Consider the following 7,959-nt stretch of genomic DNA (forward strand, 5'->3'; position numbering starts at 1 on the left):
ATTTTGTAAATGGGGACATCATAATTTATGTACAGTAAAACATTTTGCTTAAGTAAATATCAAATACCGTCTCTGTCAGATTCGGAGGACCGTCGTCTGCCATTTTGGCTTGTTTACGTCCTTACGGTAACGTTAATATTGAACGCTCATACTCGGAATGTTTCGGGCGCATACAATTTACGCAATGCAAAGTTAATGTTCAATAAATTCTCAGGATATTGAACGCTAACATTCTCTAGATTTTACGCAGATTTTATAATAGACTATTTATTAGCTATATAATAAACTTAAATATAGAATAACATTCCGCACTTATATAAAATAAAAGAAATCCGGTAGCATACATTTATTTCTCGTCGATATCTTTGAATACAATTGGTTTTATTCACTGACAGTGTACGCATCCACATCTAGAGAAAACACGTGAATATTGGTCGTGTAAAAGTGACGGTAAGACAATGTCCAATGTACCAATACTGATTCGAATAAGCTGGAGGGATCAGTCTGATTCTAAAAACTTCGCTCAGATTGCGAAGTGAGAGGTTTGATTTTAATCAGACTGTTGGGGTGATTGGAGTTTATCGAAAGAAAATATCGTAAAATGAAAATGATTGTTTATTTATTCCATGTGAATAACAGACCAGTAATATCAATCAGTGGCAAAAAATCTTTTCATTAACATAGACAACTGTCAAGTTAAACACAATATAGGGAATGAATGTATATGTCCAATGCTTCACCTAAACTACGGCCTCCTCGGATACCCATTAGAATGTTGCATGTTGGGATGTGTGCCCAGAGCGGCATTTGTGGCACAGATCGGACCTGTGCGGTTTGTTCAGATCAATGTGTCTGGCCCGTTTCTCTTCCTGCGTGCATGTACAATTCCGACTCCCGCACCCAGAGCAAATCAGTAATTCCACCCGGTATGGTTCACAGGCCGTGCGGCACTTCTTGCAGTCTTGTTCGTAATAACTCTGGAAATAGATAAGAGGTACTATATACATGCATGCATTATGATCTGCTACGTTTCCAGAAGAATTCGAAGGGAAAAAAACAAAACCCTCCAACAGTTCCCGTGCGTCGTATTTCCACCCTGTTAAATTTTCAACATCATTTGTTTCTTTTATATACCAAATGCAAGTGATTGATTCTCAAAATGAAAAAAAATTCAATGATAAATAAAGTTTAAAAGAATTTTTAATGATAAATGAAATGAATGAAATATTTTATCACATTTGATAAAAATTGATAAGATTTACAGTTTCATTAAACTGTAATATTTCGTAACAAAACAAGCAAACTGTTTTCCTATTATCATGATATATTCAGGGTTCATTATTTCATTGTAATAACTAAAAAGAACGAATCTAATCTCTCATGTTTTATATAACTTTAATTATTCCGGTGTTGTGTAGTAGCTAGCCCCCCCCCCCCCCCCCCCCCCCCCCCCCCCCCCGAGTCGTCTCCCCTGGAAAGTGTGGCTCCTGGAAGGCTCCTACAATACCGGTTCATACAACTAAACAAAACCTCTGGGTCTGTTATCTACATCTTGTGCAAATACGTAAAAAAAACAAAAAAACTTCCGCTTTTCCTTTTCATTTATTTTCTGTGAATTTTCCAGATAAAAACTCAAAATCTGTTAGAACCTTTCCTAATGCTATAAACTTTATGTGACGACTTGGATTTATTACTTATTTTTTAAGATAATTTGATATCCATATTTTTGTCTGAATAAATCGGATAACCCCAGACTTCTAGATATCTTTTTTTTATTCAAATGAACTATTACGAGTGAAGAATGCCTACCTCCTCGTAGCGAGATATTTTGTAGGTGTGGGAACTCTCCCAGTGGGTATTGCAACCAGGGCATCGGAAATAACCATATCGTCTCCCGGACATTCTGAATGTATTCCACCGTCGTAGATACAGAACAAATGGGAAAAAAATGTCAGTGTACAACATCTATTTATAGATAATGGCTTAAAATAGAGAAATACGTAATATAAATCAATGTTGTCTATATCTAGGCCTACATGTTTATATATAATATATTATGTCATGCATTTTTTTTTTCAATCTTATAATCTTGATTGAAGGCAAAGTCTAATGATTTTATCATTAACTTTCTTTTTTTAATCATAGGCGATGTTCGCTATTTCATCGTTTTCTGAAAACCCTCCATAGTCCATACATGATAGAGAATCGATACGCGTAATTTTAAGAAATATTGAATAACGGGGTGGGGGGGGGGGGTGTGTGTGTGTGCATTATATAATCATATTATGAATTTTTCATTATGCTTACTACATTTCCCGTATTTCGTGAATACGATATATTTTCTGTTAGTTTTTATTTGGGCTTAATGTAAAGTTCTAATGTAGAGTTCTAAATGGATCTACATGTGAATGACATGTCAATTTTTATATGAATTTAGATCCATGACCTGTCAATCTTTATGTGACCCCCCCCCCCCCCCCATCCCCAGTATTTAAACCTCTCAAGAACTAAAGTTGGAAAATATTATCAAGCCTTATGTTTGCACAAACCATAGCTGCAATTTAATTGATTCACGATAGGTTTATGTTGACAACAAGTCGTGTAGTAAGTCATCTCCCATTTATTGCTAGTCCGTGTGGATCCAGGTTAGAATAGCTTCTCTGTACCCCTTGCTTGTCGTAAGAACCAGGATTCCATTATCACCTGCATATGATGTTTATATCTCTCAGCTCATTCGATACGAAAGAGCCTGTTCTGCGTATGATCAGTTTTTAAATCGAGGCAAGCTACTGACAAACAAGTTGATGTACAGGGGTTTCAACAGTCTCATTTAAAGTCAGCATTTCGCAAATTCTATGGTCGTTGTATGTGTATATGGGCAGTTTGTATGTGATGTGTGACGATTGATGCAATACCGTGAAACAAAAGGTTTTTGGCACTGATCACATTCATTGATTGGTTCAGTACATGATAGTATAGAGACACACCGCGTGTAAATTGATAGTATATGTAACGGAAGTATTGCTTTCAGAGTTTCATTCAATAAACTATTATACTTACGGTATACCTAAAACAACAAATATAAATACTGGTACAATCAGTATACTTAAATATTGAATAACATTCCGCACTTATATAAGTAAAAGAAATCCGGTAGCATACACCATGTGTACATTTATTTCTCGTCGATATCTTTGAATACAATTGGTTTTATTCACTGACAGTGTACGCATCCACATCTAGAGAAAACACGTGAATATTGGTCGTGTAAAAGTGACGGTAAGACAATGTCCAATGTACCAATACTGATTCGAATAAGCTGGAGGGATCAGTCTGATTCTAAAAACTTCGCTCAGATTGCGAAGTGAGAGGTTTGATTTTAATCAGACTGTTGGGGTGATTGGAGTTTATCGAAAGAAAATATCGTAAAATGAAAATGATTGTTTATTTATTCCATGTGAATAACAGACCAGTAATATCAATCAGTGGCAAAAAATCTTTTCATTAACATAGACAACTGTCAAATTAAACACAATATAGGGAATGAATGTATATGTCCAATGCTTCACCTAAACTACGGCCTCCTCGGATACCCATTAGAATGTTGCATGTTGGCATGGGTGCCCAGAGCGGCATTTGTGGCACAGATCGGACCTGTGCGGTTTGTTCAGATCAATGTGTCTGGCCCGTTTCTCTTCCTGCGTGCATGTACAATTCTTACTCCCGCACCCAGAGCAAATCAGTAATTCCACCCGGTATGGTTCACAGGCCGTGCCGCACTTCTTGCAGTCTTGTTCGTAATAACTCTGGAAATAGATAAGAGATACTACATACATACATGCATTATGATCTGCTACGTTTCCAGAAGAATTTGAAGAAGAAAAAAAACAACCTTCCAACAGTTCTCGTGCGTCGTATTTCCACCCTGTTTAATTTTCAATATTATTTGTTTCTTTTATATACCAAATGTATCACCAAGTGATTAATTCTCAAAATAAAAAAAAAATCAATGATAAATAAAGTTTAAAAGAATTTTTAATGATAAATGAAATGAATGAAATATTTTATCACATTTGATAAAAATTGATAAGATTTACAGTTTTATCAAACTGTAATATTTCGTAACAAAACAAGCAAACTGTTTTCCTATTATTATGATATATTCAGGGTTCATTATTTCATTGTAATTACTAAAAAGAACGAATCTGATCTCTCATGTTTTATATAACTTTAATTATTCCGGTGTTGTGTAGTAGCTAGTCCCCCCCCCCCCCCCCGTGTAGTCTCCCCTGGAAAGTGTGGCTCCTGGAAGGCTCCTACAATACCGGTTCATACAACTAAACAAAACCTCTGGATTTTGTGCAAATACGTAAAAAAAAACAAACAAAAAAAACAACTTCCGCTTTTCCTTTTCATTTATTTTCTGTGAATTTTCCAGATAAAAACCCAAAATCTGTTAGAACCTTTCCTAATGCTATGAACGAGATATGTGACGACGCACATTTATTACTTATTTTTTAAGATAATTTGATATCCATGTTTTTGTCTGAATAAATCTGATAACCCCAGACTTCTTTATTTTTTTTATTCAAATGAACTATTACGAGTGAAGAATGCCTACCTCCTCGTAGCGAGATATTTTGTAGGTGTGGGAACTCTCCCAGTGGGTATTGCAACCAGGGCATCGGAAATAACCATATCGTCTCCCGGACATTCTGAATGTATTCCACCGTCGTAGATACAGAACAAATGGAAAAAAAATGTCAGTGTACAACATATATTTATAGATAATGGCTTAAAATAGAGAAATACGTAATATAAATCAATGTTGTCTATATCTAGGCCTACATGTATAGATATAATATATTATGTCATGCATTTTTTCCCAGTCTTATAATCTTGATTGAAGGCAAAGTCTAATGATTTTATCATTAACTTTCTTTTTTTAATCATAGGCGATGTTCGCTATTTCATCGTTTTCTGAAAACCCTCCATAGTCCATACATGATAGAGAATCAATACGCGTAATTTTAAGAAATATTGAATAACGGGGGTGGTGGTGGGTGGTGGGGGGTGCATTATATCATCATATTATGAATCTTTCATTATGCGTACTACCTTTCCCGTATTTCGTGAATACGATATATTTTCTGTTAGTTTTTATTTGGGCTTAATGTAAAATGTAGAGTTCTAAATGGATCTACATCTGTATGACATGTCAATTTTTATGTGAATTTAGATCCATGACCTGTCAATCTTTATGTGACCCCCCCCCCCCCATCCCCAGTATTTAAACCTCTCAAGAACTAAAGTTGGAAAATATTATCAAGCCTTATGTTTGCACAAACCATAGCTGCAATTTAATTGATCCACGATAGGTTTATGTTGACAACAAGTCGTGTAGTAAGTCATCTCCCATTTATTGCTAGTCCGTGTGGATCCAGGTTAGAATAGCTTCTCTGTACCCCTTGCTTGTTGTAAGAACCAGGATTCCATTATCACCTGCATATGATGTTTATATCTCTCAGCTCATTCGACAGCAAGAGCTTGTTCTGCGTATGATCAGGTTGTTTTTTTTTAAATCGAGGCAGGCTACTGACAAACAAGTTGATGTTACAGGGGTTCAACAGTCTCATTTAAAGTCAGCATTTCACAAATTCTATGGTCGTTGTATGTGTATATGGGCATTTTGTATGTGATGTGTGACGATTGATGCAATACCGTGAAACAAAAGGTTTTTGGCACTGATCACATTCATTGATTGGTTCAGTACATGATAGTATAGAGACACACCGCGTGTAAATTGATAGTATATGTAACGGAAGTATTGCTTTCAAAGTTTCATTCAATAAACTATTATACTTACGGTATATATAAAACAACAAATATAAATACTGGTACAATCAGTATACTTAAATATTGAATAACATTCCGCACTTATATAAGTAAAAGAAATCCGATAGCATACAACATGTGTACATTTATTTCTCGTCGATATCTTTGAATACAATTGGTTTTATTCACTGACAGTGTACGCATCCACTTCTATAGAAAACACGTGAATATTGGTCGTGTAAAAGTGACGGTAAGACAATGTCCAATGTACCAATACTGATTCGAATAAGCTGGAGGGATCAGTCTGATTCTAAAAACTTCGCTCAGATTGCGAAGTAAGAGGTTTGATTTTAATCAGACTGTTCGGGTGATTGGAGTTTATCGCAAGAAAATATCGTTAAATGAAAATGATTGTTATTTATTCCATGTGAATAACAGGCCAGTAATACCAATCAGTGGGAAAAATCATTTCATTGACAGACAACTGTCAAATTAAACACAATATAGGGAATGAATGTATATGTCCATTGCTTCACCTAAACTACGGTCTCCTCGGATACTCATTAGAATGTTGCATGTTGGCATGGGTGCCCAGAGCGGCATTTGTGGCACAGATCGGACCTGTGCGGTTTGTTCAGATCAATGTGTCTGGCCCGTTTCTCTTCCTGCGTGCATGTACAATTCTTACTCCCGCACCCAGAGCAAATCAGTAATTCCACCCGGTATGGTTCACAGGCCGTGCCGCACTTCTTGCAGTCTTGTTTGTAATAACTCTGGAAATAGATAAGAGATACTACATACATGCATGCATTATGATCTGCTACGTTTCCAGAAGAATTTGAAGGAAAAAACCCAAACCCTCCAACAGTTCCCGTGCGTCGTATTTCCACCCTGTTAAATTTTCAATATTATTTGTTTCTTTTATATACCAAATGTATCACCAAGTGATTGATTCTCAAAATGAAATTTTTTTAAAATGATAAATAAAGTTTAAAAGAATTTTTAATGATAAATGAAATGAATGAAATATTTTATCACATTTGATAAAAATTGATAAGATTTACAGTTTTATCAAACTGTAATATTTCGTAACAAAACAAGCAAACTGTTTTCCTATTATTATGATATATTCAGGGTTCATTATTTCATTGTAATAACTAAAAAGAACGAATCTGATCTCTCATGTTTTATATAACTTTAATTATTCCGGTGTTGTGCAGTAGCTAGTCCCCCCCCCCCCCCCCCCCGAGTAGTCTCCCCCTGGAAAGTGTGGCTCCTGGAAGGCTCCTACAATACCGGTTCATACAACTAAACAAAACCCCTGGGTCTGTTATCTACATCTTGTGCAAATACGTAAAAAAAAAAAAAAAAAAAAAAAAACTTCCGCTTTTCCTTTTCATTTATTTTCTGTGAATTTTCCAGATAAAAACCCAAAATCTGTTAGAACCTTTCCTAATGCTATAAACATTATGTGACGACGTGCATTTATTACTTGTTTTTTAAGATAATTTGATATCCATGTTTTTGTCTGGATAAATCCAGAGTTCTATATTTTTTTTTTTATTCAAATCAACTGTTACGAGTGAAGAATGCCTACCTCCACGTAGCGAGATATTTTGTAGGTGTGGGAACTCTCCCAGTGCGTATTGCAATCAGGACATCGGAAATAACCATATCGTCTCCCGGACATTCTGAATGTATTCCACCGTCGTAGATACAGAACAAATGGAAAAAAAATGTCAGTGTACAACGTCTATTTATAGATAATGGCTTAAATAGAGAAATACGTAATATAAATCAATGTTGTAACACCCACATATCTATATCTACATATATATATATATATATATATATATATATATATATAATATATCATGTCATGCATTTCCCCCCAGTCTTATAATCTTGGTTGAGGGTAAAGTCTAATGATTTGATCATTTAATCATAAGCGGCGTTCGGTATTTCATCGTTTTCTGAAAATCTTCCATACATGATAAAAAAATCAATAAGCGTAATTTTAAGAAATATTGAATAACGGGGGGTGGGGGGTGGGGGGTGTTAGTTTTTTTAGGGAGGGGGGTGCATCATAGCATCATATTATGAATCTTTCATTATGCGTACTAC

The 7,959-nt window shown here is 35.4% G+C and overlaps 1 long non-coding RNA gene across 1 annotated transcript; it reads right to left on the reverse strand.

Annotated features, from left to right (window-relative positions):
• Window positions 1–602: 602 nt before the first annotated feature.
• LOC125670516 (uncharacterized) lies at window positions 603–7,690 on the reverse strand. Its single transcript, XR_008802254.1, has 4 exons — window positions 7,433–7,690; window positions 4,622–6,608; window positions 1,810–3,806; window positions 603–977 (listed from the first exon to the last, which is right to left on the reverse strand). It is a non-coding gene; the product is annotated as an uncharacterized LOC125670516 (long non-coding RNA).
• Between the last annotated feature and the right edge of the window lie 269 nt (window positions 7,691–7,959).

Source organism: Ostrea edulis, chromosome 4 (assembly GCF_947568905.1).
Source record: "Ostrea edulis chromosome 4, xbOstEdul1.1, whole genome shotgun sequence".
Taxonomy (NCBI): domain Eukaryota; kingdom Metazoa; phylum Mollusca; class Bivalvia; order Ostreida; family Ostreidae; genus Ostrea; species Ostrea edulis.